The sequence below is a fragment of the Protopterus annectens genome, chromosome 12.part0 (assembly GCF_019279795.1).
Source record: "Protopterus annectens isolate FY-2018-M chromosome 12.part0, PAN1.0, whole genome shotgun sequence".
In the NCBI taxonomy this organism is placed as follows: domain Eukaryota; kingdom Metazoa; phylum Chordata; order Ceratodontiformes; family Protopteridae; genus Protopterus; species Protopterus annectens.
In genome coordinates, this window is record NC_056746.1 from 767,610,206 (window position 1) to 767,631,689 (window position 21,484).

Consider the following 21,484-nt stretch of genomic DNA (forward strand, 5'->3'; position numbering starts at 1 on the left):
AGTTATATTACTACTCAAAAAACTCAACTTTTTCTGTTATGTTGCATCAGATCTTTACTATTCATCTAGGCTACCACCAAGTCAGACAGGTGGGATTGCTGTTTAACATCTCATGTGAAGGGCAGTGCATCAGTACTATGTAAAGCTACAGTGTCAGTACTGTACATGGATACATGCAGCTAGTGTGGGATAGAACCCACAAACGTCTGATCTTCACAGCACCAAAGTAAACTACACAAGATGCAGAGCCTTTGATACTACCAGTGAAACAAAGAAACTGTAGAAGAGTACACCATCAGGTTGTTTTCAGAACAGCCTGCCTCTCACAGGGTCTACATCAGAACATTGAAGTTTTAAAACTTCGAATGTTCTAATATCGACCCGTTTTGAGCAAATGCTAAAAGTAGCGAAGCTGCAGAACACCGAATTCTTTCCTAGGGAAAGAATTCGGTTGGCCGGTTCTGTGGCTTCGCTATTTTCAGCGCTGTGGTGGAAATTTACAGGTCGGTTTCAGTAAGTGTGCCATTGCGTGGTTGTTAGGATTAGGGCGCGGGTTAGGTGAGTTAGGGTTAGGGCGCGGGTTAGGTGAATTAGGGTTAGGGGTGGGTTAAGTGAGTTAGGGTTAGGGCACGGGTTAGGTGAGTGTGCGATAGTGATGGACCTTAGGGTTAGGGTTTGGGTTAAGGTAAGTGGATAGATAGTAGTGTCTGTATAGTTTAGTATAGGGTTAGTTGTAGGATTATAAGTGTATGTGTGTGTACTGATGTTTTTTAGGTGTGCTTGTGTTGTGTGTATGTGTTTCGGAATAGCAAATTTTTTCCCCCAAGGAAAAAATTTGCTGTTCTGAATGTTGGATATTATGTGGTTTAGATATTTTAGGTTCGATGAAATAGCATTCGCTATTTTCATCTTTCGATAATGTGATATAAACACCTCTCACAGATATAGACATTTTTATTGTTGAATTCCTGAGGTCCAATTTTATTAACAGAACAACAAACAACAAACTGTAATGTTTAGTTTCCTACAGTCGACACAAAACCTAGTGCTCCCATCTTTTTTTGCCACTACCATCACCAGTCAAGACCATAGACTCAGGCACCACGTAAGGAGCTTGTATGATTGGCTATTATAATCCTGTCTATGTGGTGCTGTACCAGCTGGGTACACTATGGCTTAGCTATGAACATATCTTTAAACTTACGTGATACTGCCAGTATTTCCTGAACCTGTGTGGGGGATGGATGCTGAAACAAAGTTACCTCATCCAGTGAGGCATACGTTTGAGCAACACTAATCTATCACAAGACCTCCATCTGATTCCCCTTGTAACTTACTGTATATACTAAGTACTTAAGTCTCTTCATTATGGCAGGGTTTCATCATATTGACATGGTAGAGTCCCTGTTTTTGCCTTCTACCTGGCAAATATTCACATAAATTACATCATTTACTTTCCTTACAAAAGTGAAAGGTCACTGCCATGTTGCCTGCAGCTTATTCTGACAAATAGGAATATGCACCATTGTCATTCTACCTAAAGTATAATCTAGGGCTCTCATTGTCCTGTCACACCAAACTTATTTTGTTGCAATTTATATCTTATGTGCTCCTGTGCCAACCCAAATGAGCTCCCTAAGCTTATTTCAAACATTCAGCACAATCCACAACACACTCCTTGTGGGTAAGCACATTCACCACCCCACTGACTATGAATTAAGTTTAAAACCCCCATGTAGTGACCATAAAGTAGCTCAAATAATTAAAAAAATGATTGATGGTTGCGGCACCTCCCCATAAACAAACAAGGATTTTGAGTAAGTATCTGTTTCACTTCCATTTAAACTGGTTTGAGAATGTTCTCAATATCTCAAGAGTATTGTCAAATGTTTTCACCAAGCTACTTGTTTGAGGATACTAGGAGGTATTTCTTAGCTGCTTTACCATATAGCACTTCAACAAACAAGCCAGGTGGTCAGTAATTCCTGAAGAAAACCACAAACATTGCTGAGCATTTCTAACTGAGTATTTGCTCCCTCCAGAACTACTATTTCTGCATCATCTAATAACAAGGCCACCACCTCAGGGAACCTAGTGACATAACCAACTATCAACAATGTACATATCATTCCTGTTGTGCTAGAAGTACCAAGCAAGTCCCACAAAATCTAAGGTTACCTTCTAAATGGTTTCTTAATAAAAGTTAATGTTGCCAAAGTAGCCTTAGCTTTGCCTCCTGCCACACCAACCTTCGGACACTACCCACATGTCTTGCAATATGCTTTCATATCTTTTACAATGCAGGGCCAAAAAGAAGTTAATGTAAGCCTTCTTTTTGTATACTTTATTCCCAAATGGTTTAAAAAAATGAATACTATGGGCTATGGCCAGAAATTCCCTACTGTAGGACTTTAGGGACTACCAACTGTTGTATATCTTCTCATTCTATCCCTCCTTTATGAGTCCATTATTGGCAGAGTAGCCCCTTATCTCAGTATGCAGATGGCCTATACCAAGTCAAAGACATCTTTGGCTACCTTTCTAAGTCCTGAGATGTTAAAGCTAAGCCTGTCACAACACTCTCTTTGAGATATTTTTGACAAATATACCACAAATTTAGATTTACTATTATCCACTATCTTTTCTCCAGACATAACTCCTTCCAGAGAAAGTTGAGTACATTTCATCTCAGGTTCAGGCTTCCTGCTACTACACAGCTCTTTACCTAGTGTAAGCACATCACTAGTCACTGTTGAAGATGTGGGCATTGGCTGGGTCTCACCATTTTCTACTTTCTACATGTGACTGTGTTTATACCTAGCAGCATGTAACTGCATGTACACAAGCATTGTACAGTCAAAGTCATTAGTTAGTAACATCTTCTGAGATATTATCAAACCCTGAAAGCTGTTTGTCTTAATATCGTCTTTCTAGTCCAAATGAACCTTGGCCAATGGGATTTGAAAAGGTGTCCCACTTATGACCCTAACTTAAGTGAATTATCCAGGTTTCTCTCAGACAACTGTAGGCTTAAGGATAATAATGTTTAATGCAGCATCATTCTTAGAATTTGTTTACATCTACCAGAAGAAGGAACAGATCCCTTGTGATAGTCTGGAGAAATGGCAATTTCAAGACAACTCCCTACTATTGTTTTGCCGCCTCACATGGCTTTTGTTCCCCATCTTACCACTCTAGAATTTTGACCATTTAGCCCTCATCTGCTACACTGGAAATATTTTACTCCACTACTTTGACATGTACTCAAGCCAGTACTTTTCATTACACATGTGTAGTGGTGGGTACTCTCTTCTTTTGCAGACGGCTGCAGAAGAAGTGAGTGCCCAGCATTCATGTAGCTATAACAGAACCCAAGTGACAGTCCAAGCGGTCACAGCAGACTACACAGTCTAGAAACTGCACAGGCAGTAGAGAAAACACTACCTAGCAGAAACCTTTTTCCTCATTTCCTAAGCTTGTTTCTACTATAACATTTTAGATGCGGAGAGTTTGACAAAAAAATAATACCCTTTGACATTCAGTAGCATATAAATGTAGCATTCAAGCACTGCGGAAGAGTGCACACAACAGAGGTTAATTTTCAAATACACTTGTACAATAGCAAATGTACATGTGTAATATATATAATTTCACATACTTCTAAATATTATATATTTAACAGACTGTATATATTACATATTTAAAAGACTAAGTATAGTGCAACTTCTTTTTTATTTTTTAAAGAATTTAATACCTTTTTCTTAATTCAATACGGCTTTAGTATAACTGGTTTCACGTCTGCATTTCCCTTTTGAAAAAAACAGTTCAGATCAGTATATTACAGCTTCTCATATGAGTACTCATAAAATGATGCTAAACAAACTTGCAAACAAAACTATACACAAAAAGTGGCAAGGCAGCTAGCTTCTACAATATTCCTTATCATTCCAATAAAAAGAACTCGCTCATGTAATGAAATGTGTAGTTTTAGTGTATGCACGTAGGCATATAAGCTAATGGTCTGCCACAACTAGCACTACTAATGTGCTGACATCAGCAGCAGCTTCCCAGGTTCCCCTAAAAAGCAGTAGTGAAACAAATTATTCAATATCCCACCATGAAAGAAGAATGCTAGTTTCTGCTGGACATCCATCCCCAACTTTTCTGACAGACTTCCATCATCAGGAAAGTACAGTTGTGTGCACTCACCATAAATGTAGATGTTAGAGTGTATTCACTGTTGCAGTCATTACAATTGGGTAATCTGCTGGCAGGCTGCCCTCAGTCGGCCTGAATAACAAGGTCTTGGATCCTGTGTCAGTTGCTGTCTCCTCTTCCATGACGTCAGGTTGTCAGGGGAATAAAACATGAAGCAGACGCCATTTTAATCAGTTTTTCTTGCCCCAGATGTCAGGTGCCCCCCAAAAGGGGAGCAAAAATATATATAAATAAACTGTAAATATATAAATGCACTTTTGGAAATATAAAATTTACCTTCAACTAAATGCAAATACACCAAAAAGGCTTTTGAGTATAGTGAAGGAAAGAAAAGGTATAGAATGGGGGATGGCGGGTGGGGAACCCGGACTGCAACAGTGAATACACTTGAACATCTACATTTATGGTAAGTGTACACAACTGTACTATGTTCTTCGTGTTTCACTGTTGCAATCATTACATTTGGGTAGAATCCCAAAGCTATGGATGGGAGCATGGAACTAAACAGCATTAGGAGCAGCTGTAAGGCCCTGCAGGACTGCAGTGGCAAAGCCTGCCCTGGATTTAGAGAAGAGAGGTAAATGATAATGCTTTGTGAAAGTATGAACAGAGCTCCAAGTAGCAGCTTCTTCTAGAATGTCTTTGGTTGGGACCCCTCTGAGAAAAGCTGCTGAAGTAGAGGCAGCCCTGGTGGAATGGGATATGATCCCCTTGGGCACAGGTTTACCATGGTGCAAGTGGCTTATCCATTTAGAAATAGTCTGCTTTGATATAGCCTTCCCCTCTGATCCTGCAGCAAATGCTACCAGTAGTTGCTCAGACTTTTGTAGATATTTTGTCCTGTTTAAGTAGACTCTTAGTTGTCTATGTACATCCAATTAATGCAGAATCTGCTCCCCCTTGTTCTGCGGATTTAGGAAAAACGTTGGCAGGTGAATGGTCTGGTTAAGAGCAACGCTGGATACCACCTTAGGCATAAAAGAAGGATTGGTCCTGAGGGCCACCCTGTCCAGGTAAAATATAATGAAAGGCTCCACTGCCATGTGAGCCTGTAGTTCTAAAACCCTTCTTGCTGAAGTGACAGCCAAAAGCAAAGCTGTCTTCCAAGACAGAAATTTTATATCCACAGTAGCTGCTGGTTCAAAAGGAGGTTAACCTTAAATAACCTTATTATACCTGACTGCCATTGTCACTAACTACAGTGGTAAGAAAAAAAATATTGTCTGATATCTTGTGCAGGGGTTCAGTACCCCCCCCCCCCAGGTCTGATGACATGGGGCTCTGCTCCATATCCCCAATCTCCAAATACACTAACTCTGATGTCACACCAAACTGGAGGAAGGAGAAATAGCTTAATGCACTTTTATCAGCATTAATACAGTTACAAACTGGGGAGGTGAGGGCAGATCCCCACATCAGGAAAGTTAAATGTTCTGGTACAGCTTACCATGTAGCAGCATGGCAGACTATGAGTGAATTAACTTTGGAGGGTCATAACAGACCACAGGAAAAGTCATGTTTCTGATCATGACTTTGCTGTGCCTACATTTATTTATTTGTTCATCTTTGTTGACCAGGAAAGTCCGACTGGGATAGATTCTCTGTATCGGCAGAGGCCCAAGGAGAAAAGCTCCAACATTCTCATCATTAGGCAATATACTGTATATATTCATTTTCCACACTGTATATAATATTTTCATCATGGTTACATATACATTTTTGCATACATAATTAGGTGTAGCGGATGATTAATGCTAACCTTGTATCATACAATTTGTGACTATAGGAAGATGAAAAAATAAGAGATTATCTGTGCATTTGTATAAGGTTGTAGAAGACAGGAATATAAATAAAACAAGGGAAGGCAAAGATTAACATCTGAGCTGAAATGAGTTAGTCATGGTATGATGAGGGAGAATGTGTATTAACTAAGAGTAGGTAGTTAAGAAATATAATCAGTTAAATGTTTACAGTAGTAAACAGAAGGGACAGTGTAATACTCACCAAATGGGAATTTAGTACAGAGCAGCTGTCTTTTTGTTAGAGGAAGTGCAGATTATACTTTCTTCAGGAACCAAAATTACCCAAGTGTAGCGCAAGAGAAGAGCCACTTGCCTTGCAGATTCTGTTTTAGCAGACTTTTAAAGCATCAACACTAATGGGATGGAGTTCCACAGGTTTGAGACACAGTGACAACAGTGAGTTTCTGAAAGAGTATTTTTGAACTGGTTACAACTAAGAGAGATTTGTTACTGGAGCGTAATGTTCTGTTGTAGCTAACTTATGTCCTTTTGGGCTGTGTCGTGGTGGGTTTTATGAGAAGAATATGTGGTGAATCTTACAATTTTACTACACCTTACATCAAGTTTGGACTTGAGAGTATTGTTGAGATTAGTGAAGATAGGTAATGCATACAATAGATATGGGAGTAGGTAGGTTGCTGCTATGGATTTTCTTTTGGATACTGTAAGATATTGATTTGCTCTATAAAGAGAGCCTATTTTTGTGAGTATTTTTGATAGTTTGGAGAATATGTTGGGCATATTTCAGTTTGCCATCTAGGAGTAATCCAAATATTTTTTGCTTCAGTCATGGTTTCAGTTTTCCTATTGTGAAATGAGACAATATGAAAATTGTGTTTTTGAGTATTAAACTGTTTTAGTAAAAAGAAAAAGAAGTTATGTATTTACCATAATGTTCCATGTGAGTTGTTTATCTCGCCTTTATTCTTACGGATGGGTTCGGAGCCGATCTTCGGCTCCGACACAGCCAATAGCAAAGTTCAAGGTTTGCCAGTAGCTCAAGACCAAGCCCCTTATCCCACAATTGCACTGCTAGAATTACCTCAGATCTTGTTTGCTCGAGTATATATACCCTTTTATTTATTTCTACAAGGAAGCACTTCCCGGAGGGGAAGAAGAAATATTGAATAACCAGGATGGTACTAGCCTCTGCCATGCGGGCGGCATCTTCCATTATAACCCCCTCCTCTGCCTCTAGTGGGGGTTTCTCCACGTGTGTCCTGAAAGGCTCCTTGTGCTTTTCGGAACCACATTTTCCCTCCCCTAGGGCCCTTGGGGTAGGGCCGAGTAGGGGGTAGAAAAACGGACTTCAACGGCAGACAGGGTCTTGCCTTCCTGCTCACACCTGGTTAAAGTTTCCTTTACTTTAGGCCCAAACAGTGATGAGCCATCAAATGGGGTGTTGATAAAGGAAGACATAAAGGGCTCCGCAAAGGAACAGAGATGCATCCAGGCTCGTCTCCGCAGAGTAATGACTGAACTAGCGGATCCACTCGAACCATCAGCTGCATAAGATATGAGACGCATGGACGAGTTCACAACCGAATTTAGGGTAGCGAGCTGTGTGTTGACTTTGTCGGCAACCCCTGCAGCTACCGTACCCTGGAGAGCATCTCCTAGCTCTTTAAGGAGATCTCTTTGCAGTCTCGTAAAATGGGTTAAATAGTTCAGCGATCGCAGAGAAAAAGTCACTGAACTAAACATGCTTTTCCCATATCTGTCCATGATCCTAGAATCTCTGTTAGGAGGATGGATAGATGCGGATGTTTCAGATGCTTCCTTTTTGGTGGCTGTAGCTACCACCATGGCATCAACAGGCACTCCTTTGGTCAAAAAGGCTTTGTCCACTGGGGCAGAAATGAACTTATTCAGCTTCAGAGGGACAGGTTCCATGGCCTCCGGTGACTCCCACGCCTTACGAGAGATCAGCTCCATGAGCTCGTCATAAGGCGGAGACACCCAAGAAGTGGAAGGTTGAGACCCAAAAGCCTTCAAGAGCACTGACTCGTCCTCAGTAGGGGTTTTGGACTGCCAATCTCCCCTCTGACTAAGGATCTCTAATATCTCCACAAAGGAGATATCCTCAGAGAAGGAATCGAGGGGACCCTTCTGACTCATCCAAGTCCATGTCGGATGTCAAAGTCGCCTGTGGGGAGTCTAAGTGCCTCCTCTTGCACAGTCTCTTCCTGGGTACCTCCTCAGTGGGGAGATCTGGGGAGGTCTCGGAAGAGCAGGGGATGCCCTGTGGGGCCACTTGAGGCTCAGGTTCTCTATGCTTAGAGGGACCGGTAGACGTACAAGCGGACACAGGAGCTTGAGAGGAGAAGGAAGCCCAAACTGATGCAGACGATGTCTTAGAAGACAGGACTCTCCTCATGGCATCAAAAGCACCATGGCTCCAATGAGAAGGGGTAGACAGATCCGGAGGGACCGTATGATCCTCCCGCACCGAAACCATGGGCTCCGAGCCCGAGGTGGGAGCCGAGGTCATCCGAGCTGAAGTCCTGAGAGGAAGAGTCGGCACAGACAAATCGGTCCAACTATCCTCCCCGGACCCGACAGGAGAGTGTCAGAGCCTAGTGTCCTCGGTCGGCGCTGAGGACATCTGAGTAGATGGAACCGATAACACTGGTGCGGGTCTCAGTTTCATACATTTGACAACTATCGTTTCGGGTTCCTTCGGCTCCGAGAGTCCAGTACGGCTTGGAGGAGGAGTAGTCAAGTCCGGTTCAATGGTCTTCGGCTCCCAAGTGGTCGGGGCAGACAACAATTTAGCAAGTCCTGGTGCCTGTAGAAGCTTCTGCACTAGCCGATCCATATCCATATCAGAGAGGCTGACCGAAGACTTTGAGGAATGCACCTCAGGTGCTGACTGTAGCAGAGGAGATGAGGTAACCTCAGAGACCGGATCCAAGACTGGGAGCTGGCTCCAAACCAAAGGGACACTCGGTTCCGAGAACTGTGGAACCGATGACCCTGTACCCTTTGATCTCTTTGCCTTATTGGTTTGTTTAGAATCAGACGATTTTGAAGAAGTGCTGGCACCTTCCTGGCTACCCAACGCCTCAGAGAAAGTATGCTGCAGCAACCCCCTATCTATGAGTTTTCTCCTTCTCTCTAAGAGAACCCAAGATGAAAAGGAGTGGCAAATACTGCAGGAGTCTTGGAGGTGTTTAGCCCCCAGACAGTAAACACATTGGGCATGTCCATCCGTGACGGACATTTTCTGTCCACAATCTGGGCATTTCTTAAACCCCGATTTGGGGTGAGACTTTTCTCTCTCATCCGATATATTATAAAGAGACACACCACAAAATTAACCTGTAAAGATTAAATACAGGCCTAACTAAGCCCACACTAAAAATATACTAATAACAAGTAAAACTAAATAGGGCTAAGAAAGGGCCCAGCACTAAGAAAAACTAAGCCAACACAGGTCACTATCTCTACAATCTAACCTACTTTAAACTATATTATTTTTAACAAGAAACACACACACACACACACACACACAGGGGAGAAATGCTCCAGACACATGTCCTTGTAACATGGGAGGAAACCAGAGTACCCAGAGAAAACCCACATAAACGCAGGGAGGACGTGCAAACTCTGCACAGAAGGCTCTCCAGCCGAGAATCGAACCAGAGAACCTCTTGCTGTGAGGCAACAACACTACTGCTGCACCACTGCACTGTTCAATTTAAAGTCCTCTCTCTTTATAAAACAACCACTGAAGTCACTTCTCATAGCAGACTATTGCGGGTCATAGTGGATTAAAGCCTTACATTCGACCTACATATTCAAATTTTCATAAGAAAAACTCATCAAAAACTAGGGATGCTATACAGAGCCATAAAATTTCTCACAGGCACAACTAAAACTACACGTGCTACTACTTATCTCCTCCCCACACTTCTTTATGGTGCTCCCATCTTTACTAACCTCCAAGCTTCACAAAAATTAAAACTTGAACAATGCTATAACAAAGATGCTAAATTTGCAGTATTTTTCAGAACCCACCACTGGATAGCACTGAAAAGTCTAAATTGGTTAGAACTCCCTCATCAAAAAATATTTACACAACTTATTACCACCTATAAAATAATCCAGCATCCACCTGCCTTTCCAGCACTAAGAAACATTCTACACAACTATGTTCCCAGTCAGTCATTGTGATCCACTGACCAAAAACTCATTTCTGTCTACAAACCTAGCAAACTCGTTCAAGGTTGCTAAGGCCCGAAACTCCTTACCTGTATCCATCAGGTCTATACCCTCCCTCCCATCTTTCAAAACCACACTGAAAGACTTCCTAGCTAAAATCTGGCTTTGTTCTTGCTCAAAACCAGGATAAAGTATATCCCTAAATGTGATCAAGTACCTTTTCATTCCTTATACCTCCTTACTCTCCCTTCTTCACTTACTTCCTGCTATCTAATTCTCTTCCCAGACTTTCTCTCTAATTATACCATAAGATTGTTTTTCCCTCACTTCATATTACAATTCTTAATTGTATTATACTAACTTACCTTTAATTTCTCTACAAACTGTCTAAAATTTCTCCAAACTTTAAATGATTATCATATACCTTGCATCGATTCTTAACCAATGTTTTTAGATTATGTCTAATTTGTTATAATTATTTAAACTGCAGATGTTTTTGTTTTATTTTTTTGTAAAAGTATTCTCCCAGGGCCTCCGCTGAAAATGGGCTTCTGCTCAGTCAGATTTTCCTGATAACTAAATGTCAATAAATAAATTAATATATTTTATTATTTGAGAGAAACCAAACTAATTCATTGATGGGGTGTTGTCTTTAGGGTCCCAGTTTATGTTAAGGTCACCCATTATAATGGTTTCACTGGGTATACTGTTATATAACCAGTGCAAAAGTTGATCTGCTGTGTTACTATTTTGTTCCGTGGGAAGTAAAGCCTGGTGATGCAGTTAAGTTTGAGATGTGCTATAAGGTATTCTGTGCTGTTAAATGTGGCAGAGGGTGTGGGTAATGGATATGTTCTACGGAGTTTTGGTATATAATTGCTACTCCTCCACCTCATTCATTTGTTCTGTCAAGACTGAAAATGTTATAACCTGGAGGTAGAATTTCATTGTCTTTTATGAGGTTTTAGCCAGGTTTCTATGACTATAGCTTCATCAGGGTTGTAAAATGCTAGGTATGCTTGGAATTGTTGACATTTACTGTAAATTACTCTGTATTAATTAATAATATGTCAGATGTGTTTGTCACTAGAGCTGTCAAGCTTGGAGAGGATACTGATGCAGTTTGTGACACAGCAGTACTCCGCTGAGTTTCAGCCGAGTGATTCAGTGCCAGAGATTTGTTTATAAAGATGTGGTACATTGTTTTCAGGTTAGTTTTCACATATTTGAAGCTAGATAGGTTGAAGGCATTTGGCGGGAACATCTGTGATGAAATGAAAAAGGAGGGTGCTGTTTGGTGTATGGGGGTAGGGGCTGTTGAGCAATTTGCTATTTGGAGAGATGCAAGTTTGAAAGTCGTGTGTAAGTGTGGTGAGGAGTAGTAGAGAGATGAGGTGTAGGTATAGCATTCTAGTGTGGTATACTGTGTGTTGGGTTTGTTGGAGGTTTTTGTGAGATACCAGTAAGATGTGAGTTATTGATGTGTGAAAGTATCTAAAAGTTGTTTTTGTTTTCTTGCAAAAAGATGTAGAAGTTAATCAAAATCTAGTGTTTTTTGTGTTGTTTTTATCAGACTGGCTACAGGGTTACTGCTTGCTATATTTCTACACAGCTGCTTAGTTTTAGGGAGAAACAGACTGAAATGCATTATTCTGGGTGGCAAGGGAGAATAGTTGTAAAGGACAGCTGCTCTACTGGTATAGCAAAAACTGTGCATTTAATGTAGTACTTAGATTAAGGTACGACCAGCTGGGTGTGGGAGAAAATTGGCTCTACTGGCATACATAATAACAGTTGAGCAAGGCAAGTATTTTCCTTCTCTGTTAAGGTCTACTCTTTGTTTAAACTTTTCCAAGAGGTGGAATAAATGGGTTGGACAAATCTTGTGTGAGAGGTGGCTAGGAAAGATATTTAGACTGCTAGATGTAATGGGGGATGGTTAACTCTCCTGTGTTAAGCAGGTGAATTTCTGGGGAGGGGCTCTAACTGCATGCACAGTTGCATGCACGCTCTAGATGCATGCTCTATGAGGTCGGATAGTGAACAACATGGTTTTAAGCAGGTAATACTATTGTGATGGATGGTATAGGGTGCATGAATGTGTGGAAATGGTTCAGATATGTAGCTGCTTCTTTAAGCAGATTTGTGATGTCATTAAAAATGGGGAGGAGAGCAGTGGAATTAAATGTGTGGCTCTGAGGGGTGGCAAGGGAATTGGTGGTGCAAGGGAATTGGTGGTGGGGGGAACTGAAGTGGGCCACAACTCCCAGTAATGTGGGAGACAATGTCTGGGCCTTCTCAAACCCAGTGGCCTAAAGCAGAGTTTTGCAGCCTGTGGCTGTTAAAAAGACAGAAACTAAAAGTGAAGGTACACCACTGTAAACTAGTAATAAGGCAAACCCTGCAAAATGGGGAGCAGTATAAGTGCACTGATGCAGGCAGTGGTACATTAGTGCAACTGTATATCAGTACACCTGCACAGATGTACCACTGAGTGCTCAAGGATGCTTAAACATGAAAGCAGCCCACACAGAAGGAGATCATAGCTATCAACTGAACAGATTATTGAGGAATGTCCTGATTTTTGCCTCATATGTTTGGTCTGTTCCTCGTAAAATCTGTGGCTTCCCTGCAAATCATTGAGGATTGAAGTCACCAAATAAAGACGTACACTTGAGTTTCCGGCTTTAAAGCTTTCAGAAAATCCCCACTAACACAAAACCTTTTGTTAAGTTTATAAGCGCAACATTTAAAATGTGTCCTTCTTTCTGGGCCTTTGGCCCCACATTATTTTTGGCTTTGTCTAGTGTTCTTATGCTAAAAGTTTGAGAGGTATGAGGGAAATTACATCAGTAAAAACACAGCGAAGCAATTTATGCCCTCTGTACATGTAGTCTTGGCTATGGCAATATTCTTAGCACTCAAGCTCTGTGACATAGGAAACAAAAACAGCTGCTACAATTACCTAAATTATTTAGAGCAGTAAAGAGGCAGTAAAGGGTACATTGCAGGTGCTTCTAAATGCTGGTGTGTAACTTTTCCCTTCGCTGATGAGGGGGCCTGTTAGACATTAAAGTAGCTTCTCCCCTACACTTCAATTCCTCCTGTTCTGTAGAATTATGGGTGGCACCTGCTACAATAGCAAAAGTTGTGAAATTTTATAATGCTGACCTAACAATGAATCCTTGCTGCCAAACATGTTTTTTTTTCCAACCATAAATGTCTAGTGAAAAGAAAAAAGACAGTACAGTTGTGTACACTTACCATAAATGTAGATGTTCGAGTGTATTCACTGTTGCAGTCATTACATTTGGGTAATCCTGCTGGCAGGTTGCCTTCAGTCGGCCTGAATTCCAAAGTCCTGGGTCCTGCATCGGCTGCTGTCACCCCTTCCCTGATGTCAGGTCGTCAGGGGTATAAAAGATGCGGCCAACGCCATTTTCTTTAGTTTTTCTTGCCCCAGATGTCAGGTGCCCCCTAAAAGGGTAGCCAAAATTTATATATATATATATATATATATATATATATATATATATATATATATAAATACATGCAGCAATATAAACTTTACTTTCATCTACAAGCAAATACACCACATAGGTTGTATAAATCAGAGAAGGAAAGATAGGCTCCATCAGAAGAAAGGGGGATGGCGGGTGGGTAACCTGGACTGCAACAGTGAACACACTCGAACATCTACATTTATGGTAAGTGTACACAACTGTACTATGTTCTTCGTGTTTCACTGTTGCAGTCATTACATTTGGGTAGAGTCCCAAAGCTTTAGATGGAAGGCTGGAGCTAAACAGCATTAGGAGCGGCTATGAGGCCCTACAGAACTGCAGTGGCAAAGCCTGGATTTCGAGTAGAGTGGCAGATGACAGTGCTTTGTAAAGGTGTGCACTGAACTCCCAAGTAGCAGCCTCTAAAATGTTCTTGGTTGGTACTCCCCTGAGAAAGGCTGCTGAAGTGGCTGCAGCTCTGGTTGAATGTTGCCTAATGCCCTTAGGCACTGGTTTGCCATGGTGTAAGCAGGAGAAACGAATGCAGTGGCCTATCCACTTTGAAATAATCTGCTTTGATATAGCCTTTCCTTGTGATCCTGCAGCATATGCCACTAGTAATTGCTATGTCTTTCTGAAAACTTTGGTTCTGTCCAAGTAGAATCTAAGCTGTCTGTGTACTTCCAAAGAATGCAGAATTCTCTCCCCCTTGTTCTGTGCATTTGGATAAAAAGTTGGCAGATGAATAGTTTGGTTAAGAGCCACACTGGACACCACCTTAGGCATAAATGTTGGGTTTGTCCTCAGAGAGACCCTGTCTGGATAAAAAAAATGATAAAATGTTCCACAGCCATGAGTGCCTGTAGCTCTGAAACTCATCTTGCAGAAGTGATTGCTAGGAGCAGATCTGTTTTTCAAGATAAAAGCTTTATATCAGCAGTAGCAGCTAGCTCAAAAGGAGGTAGGGTGAGTTTTTATAAGACATAGTTGAGGTCCCATGCAGGCATTGGTGATCTCCTTGGAGGCCTTAAATTTTTGGCTTCTCTGCGATACTGCTTTAGTAAAGGATGAGAAAAGATTGGTGGCTCTGTACTGTAATGAGCCAAAATGGCAGAGGCATGAATTTTAATAGATGAAAAATATAGGCCTTTGTCCAGCATCTCAGTTAATTATTGCAAAATCTGAGGAATATTTGGCACAGCTGTATCAGTTCCTTGTGCCTGGTTCCAAGCACAGAATCTCTTCCCATTTTCCAGCATAAGATTTTCTAGTACTAGGCCTTCTGGCCTCCAAAATGACATCCATCACAGCTTTACTGAGAGGCGTGTTTTGTGTGTCTACATTATCTGCCATGCTGCCAGGTTTAAAGTACTGAGTTGGCTCTGCAGGATCTGATTGTTTTGCTGGGACAGTAGATGAGGTATGTCAGATAAAGTCCAAGCTGGGCATTGAGACAATTTCTTTAGGATTGGAAACCAGTACTGGTGGGGCCAGTCTGGGGCAATCAGTATAATTTTTGGCTTCTCCTGTCTGACCTTTAGGAGTACCTTGGGGAGGAGAGGCAGTGGGGGAAAGGCATATACTGATAGGTTTTTCCAGCTGAAAGATAGGGCGTCCACTTTCCATGCTTGTCTGTGATAAGTCCTTGTGCAGAATCTTTTTAGCTGGTAGTTGTGAGGGGAGGCAAATAGATCTATGTCCGGGCATCCCCATTTCCTTGTTATCATGCTGAAGACTTGTGGATCCAGCTGCCACTCGTGGGGATCCATGAGGTTTCTGCTTAGTTCGTCTGCCAGAGTATTTTTCCTTCCTGGCAGGAATTGTGCCTGCAGATGTACTTGGTAAGTCAATGCTGTGTCCCACAAAGTCATGGCTAGTCTGCAAAGGGGGTAAGAATGTGTGCCCCCCTGCTTGTTTATATACCACATGACTGTGGTGTTATCTGTCTTTATCAGTAGTTGTCCCGGATGAAGTAGGTCCTTGAAGGCTGTCAGGGCATTCTGAACAGCTAGCATCTCTTTTTGATTGATATGTAGATGCATTTGGGTTGAAGACCATGTGCCCTGAATGCATCTTCCTGCCATGTGGGTCCTCCAGGCATAATCTGATGCACCCGTTGTTAGTGTCTGCCTGGCTGGAGGTAGTGTGAATGACTGTCCCTTGTTTTGATGACAAGCCTTTTCCCACCATCGAAACTCCTGTTGTAGGCAGGGAATGAGAGTAATCATCATTTCCAGGCTGTGGCAATGTTGAGTCCAAACACTTTTTAGGTACCATTGAAGTTTCCTCATATGCAGTCTTGCATATGGAATTAGTAGGATGCAGGATGCCAGAATTTTTCTTGCAGATAACTGGGCCTTTGTTGCCAACATTTTGAAATAGGTACTCAGTTGCCTTCGTTTGTCTGGCGAGAGATAAGCCATCTGGGCAGTTGTATTTAAGCTTGCACCCAGGAATATTATCTTTTGAGAGGGTACTAGTTTTGATTTCTTTTTGTTGACTGTGTACCCTAGGCATGTTAGAAGTCTTTTCACAAACGCCAGATGCTGTAGAAGAATGTCCTTGTTCTCTGCTTGAATTAGACAGTCATCCAAGTAAGGATATATTTGTATTCCTCTGTCTGCAGAATGCAATTACTGGTGCCAGGCACTTTGTAAAGACCCTGGGCACAGTAGATAAGCCAAAGGGCAGTGCAGAAAATTGGTAATGCATTGAGCCGGCCTTGAATCTGAGGTATCTTCTGCATAACTGTCTGATTGGGACATGCAGGTATGCCTCTTTTAGTTCTAGAGTCACCTGCCAAGCATTCTTGCCCAGCATGGGCAGAAGCTGCTGCAAAGTCATCATCTTGAATTTTGGTATATCCAGGAATGTGTTCAGAATAGATAGGTCCAGTATTGGTCTCCAGGCCTTGTCCTTTCTGGGTACCAAAAACAGTCGAGTAAAATCCTTGTCCCTGCTCTTGCCTTGCTCTGGTATTTGTTGAATGGCCCCCATGTCCATGAGGGATGAGACTTGTTTTTGTGCCTCTGCCCATTGCTTTTTTGGCAGATCTGGCCAGCCGTTTGCCTTTGGCAGGGTATGGAAATGGAACTTGTACCCTTGTGACACGATATTTAGAACCCACTTGTCCTGGGTTATAATGTGCCAGTTTTAAGAAAAAAGTGCTAATTTTCCCGCAAAGGGTGCTGCCAGGAGATAAGTGCTTGGTGCAGGCAGGGGGAAGTCATTGGGACTGTTTCCTGTATGGTTGTGACTTGTCTTCTCCAACTTTGGAGGTAGAAGCACCCCATTACTTTGACCTGTAGGAACCTTGCGCCTGGGATCTGCCTCTAGGGCATCTGGATCTGCCTCTTTGAGGTCTGTCTGACACAGGAAAGGACCAATTCTTTGTAGGCCAGTGTCTACTAAACCTAGGTGGCTGTGCTTCTAAAAAATCTTTGACAGCTTGCATAGATTTAGCTTTGTCCTCCATTTTCTTTAACACCTCCTCTGCCTTAACACCAAACAAAGTACCATGCTGTAAAGGTGCATCTAATAATGTAACTTTGACATGATTAAGCAGATTTTGTTCCTTTAACCAAGCATGCCTCCTAATTACAGAACCTGTAACTGCGGCCCTGCAGGAGGCCTCCAAAGAATCAAAACCACATTGCAAAGTACGCTTTCCAACTTGTTCAGCTGCATGCAATAAATCCTGCATTTCCTTGTTTTCTGCACATTCAGAGTTTAATAACATTTTCTGTTTAAGCAATGCCATGACATGTTGCTGATATTTGAGCATATGAAACTGACAGTTTAAGGCCCTTGTAGCCAAGGTAGCAGATGTGTAAACCTTTTATCCCCATCTATCCAGTGCCCTAGAATCTCTGTCAGAGGGGGTAGGGTTTTTTGCAGCGGAAGCCTTAACTCCTTTGGGACCCTGTGAAATAGTTTCTGGGTCTGCAGCAGGGTTTTTAAAAAGGAATGTATGAGAGTCAGGAACCCTGTAATATCTGTCTGGCTTAACAAGAGCTGGAGGTAAGGAGTCAGGGATAAGACTAGACTCCGAAAACACGTCATCTACAATATCTAACACAGGTGGAATGGCAAGTGGCCTGTGTTGAGGTAGTAAAAGGAAATCCCTGAGCCTCTTTTTAGATTCTTAAAAATCTTGCTTCTCCCAGTGGAAATGCTTCCTCATGGTATGCAAGGTTTCCCCAAAAGAATAGTCCTCTGGAGGAGAAGCTGAAGGTATAGATTCCTCAGCATCAGAATCCTCATAAGGGGGAAGAGAATATTCCTGATCAGAAGAGGAATCAGAAGAAATAAAAACCTGATTTGAAGATTCATAGTCAGTCTCTTGCCTAGGCCTCTTATCAGGAGGTGGATGGGAACCCCTGATATCAAGGTAATTAAGTCTTCGGCCATTTTGAGCATCTGTTTTTTGTGCATAGTGGCCTGTCCACATGGCTCTTCAGCTTGTTTCTTTGCTTTAGAAGGTGCTTTAGTCTTTGCCTTTGAAGCTGAGGTTGGTTTAATGTAAAGATGTTTAGGTCTGAATACACCCTCAGAAGCCGGTGCCTGCTCAGCGGCTCTGGACCCATCTGAAGGAATAGTATCTGAGGCTCCAATACCTTGAGATTCCAGCGGGAGATTCCACATGGGAGTCTGTAGCGGCCTGAGACTCTAAAGTAGCGGGCGTCAGGGGCTGCGAAAGCACCTCACTGAGAACCAGCAAACCGGTGATTGGCTTAGGAGAAGCTTTGTCGTCAGTTTTGGGCCTTGGTTGTCTATCTCTCTCCTTTTATTTGCGTTTTTTGTGAACTCCGGTAGTCAGATGACTATATGACATTTCTGGATAATTAAACCGGCGTCCAAAATAGTTTAAAGCAAAATCATACCGACGCTTAATAGTGTGTTGGTTAAATCTAGCACAAAACCGACAACCAGAAACGTTGTGATCAGGGCCTAAAAGCAAGGAATACAGTAAGAATGAAAGTCCTTATGAGGTATTTGTTTTCTACAAGAAATACAATTATTTACTTTTTCTGACATCGGTCTGAAGCAAGAAAAAAGTTTCCACAATGGGGTACTTACCTTTATTGAATACTTTGGATCTGACTTGCGAACTGCTTCTGCTTCAGGCACTGCGCGGCAAGAAAGACTAAAGAAAATGGCGTTGGCCGCATCTTTTATACCCCTGACAAACTGACGTCAGGGAAGGGGCGACAGCAGCCGACGCAGGACCCAGGACTTTGGAATTCAGGCCAACTGAGGGCAACCTGCCAGCAGGATTACCCAAATGTAATGACTGCAACAGTGAAACACGAAGAACATCAGGAAATTAAAGGAGGTGAGCATAAAGGAGCATGCTGCTTGCAGATAAACAGGCCAACCATGTGGAAAAGCATTTATTTATTTGGATAATTAGTGTGGTAATACAATGAGAGGCTTTCTCACTATATACAAGTATTAAGGTCTATATTATATGTTCGAACTTTCTAAACTTCGAATCCCATATGTTCGACAACATATGATCGAAGTTTAAAAGTTTGAATATATAATAAAAAGAAAACAAAAAAAAGACTTACCTTAACAGTGCAGGCAAGGGGGGCAAGCCCCCCTGTACCCCACACGTGGGGGGCTGCACCTTCCCACACCCCCTACTTAAATATACCAACTCCGAGATCGCACTTCAGTGCAAAAAAGGGAAATTCTCCCATTCTGCACAGAATGGCGCCGTCACGTTTAACCTTTGAACGCTCGAAATTTCGATCATATGGTGTTGACCATATGCCATTCGAAATTTCAAGCGTTCGTGGTTCTAATGGGAACCCCAAGTATTATTGCGGTAAAAAAGGAAGAATGTATTAGAAAGCAGGAAGGGAAAAGGCAAAGGTACAGTATGCTGCTATTTAGGAAAAGAAGAGAGAAAGTTCTAAAGTTCTAGAGAAGAGATCAGAATAAACAGGAGAATCACTGAAACACACGTCTTGCAAAATGCTCTCCAACTTAAATAAAACATGAGACCCATTTCAAAATATGCATTCAGTTAAAACTGAACATTACGGTAAACAGTGCATTTGAGTCCTTAATTATAAACAATCTCAAAACCCGACTCCCCTTTTACATTTTAGCACACAAGCATAGCAAAACAGGAAAATTAAGAACAAAATTCAATGTTAAAGGAATTAGCACATTAGCACAGACAGCAATGATATAGTTTACAATGGAGAAAGAGAGATACTTTGCACATACAATAGCACAGATGTTTAGAGTAGCTTCAGCATGTAATTAAATAATATATTTACCCTCACAGTAGTAGCGAGAAGTGAGAGCCACATACAAGCTATGAATCCAGAGGGAAAGGACTAAGGCCGTTCAAGCTAGCAGAGTGTGTGTGGGTGGCTTATTTTATTAGTCAGAATTTACATTAGCATAATCAGGTATGGTGGAAGGAGGTCAAACTAAAGTAGATCCAAATAGTGCTTAAATATCAAAGGGAGTCTTCAAGTTAGGAGTGAAACCTCCGTATAATGTGGGAAACAATTAGTCTGGGCCTTCTCAAACCCAGTGGTCCTGCACACCCAGCCCAACAGAGGTAAACAAATGGCCTGAGCCAGAGTTTTGCTGTAAACTAGTGAACTCTGACAAATGGTGAGTAGTACAAATGCATTGATGTATCACTGGGTGCTCAAGCATGCTTAATGAAAGCAACCCACACAGAGGAAGATTATATTAGCAAAACCACAGGTAAACAAAGACGTCTACATGCAGTCTTGGCTGTGACAATGTTCTTAACACCCTGCACTTGAATTCCTCCAATTCTGTAGTATTATGGAGGGCACCTAAAGTATTGAGAACAGTAAGGAGGCAGGCAGGAGGAAATTCCAGGTGCCTCTGAATGCTGGTTGGGAATTTTTCCCCTCACTGATTCCGGCATGTCAGAATTTAAAGCAGTCTTTTTCACTTTACAAAACACTACACATTACTTATAAAATACATTATAGAAAAAAATAATTGCGAATGCATCAAAGCAAAAACAACCTTGCAAAAAGAAGTCTGCTTTTCCTAAAACAGAAAATATAGCACTTTTTCGAGGGCCAAAACCCCTCACAACTTACCATGTGGGGGTTCTGCTACTACACTTCCTATATAATATAATATTTGGACGGCACAGTGGTGCAGCGGTAGCATTGTTGCCTCACAACAAGAAGTTCTCCAGTTCTATTCTCGGCTGGGGTGCCTTCAGTGCGGAGTTTGCATGTCCTCCCTGCGTTCTTGTGGGTTTCCTCCAGGTGCTCCAGTTTCCTCCCACGTTTCAAAGACATGCATCTGGAGTGTTCCTCCATGGGTCTCCACTGAAAATTAGCTTTGTTCCATGTCGGACTTTCTCTGGAAACAAATGTTAAATAAAATAAACAAAATAAATATAAGGCAATCAACACCAAGGTCAGTTCAACTAGGAACAAAGGGATGTCTGCACTTCAGCAGAAATGCTGCTGAAGTGGTGCCAAGTATTTGACAAACTACAGCTGGTGACTTGTATAGGGATCAGTTATAGTAAACCAGGCCCAGAGGCCTCTGCGTCAGCTTAAACATGCCTGGGTATCAATTTACACAACCTCTTTTTTTTCTTAAAATACATATTGAGTAGTACAGAGGGGCACATTTTTACATCAACATCTGAATTTACAAACATATTTAATAATCTTTTCATAAATATCTTTAATATCAGAAATATTTTAATTCTTAGTCTACAAATACTAGGAAAAAAAAGACTAGGAAATAATTTTCTGATTTTGAAATATTCTG

The 21,484-nt window shown here is 41.7% G+C and overlaps 1 protein-coding gene across 2 annotated transcripts in view; it reads right to left on the reverse strand.

Moving 5' to 3' along the window:
* Positions 1-21,484, reverse strand: part of SCNN1G (sodium channel epithelial 1 subunit gamma) — a 1,228,370-nt gene that overhangs the window by 992,223 nt on the left and 214,663 nt on the right. The window lies entirely within an intron of this gene.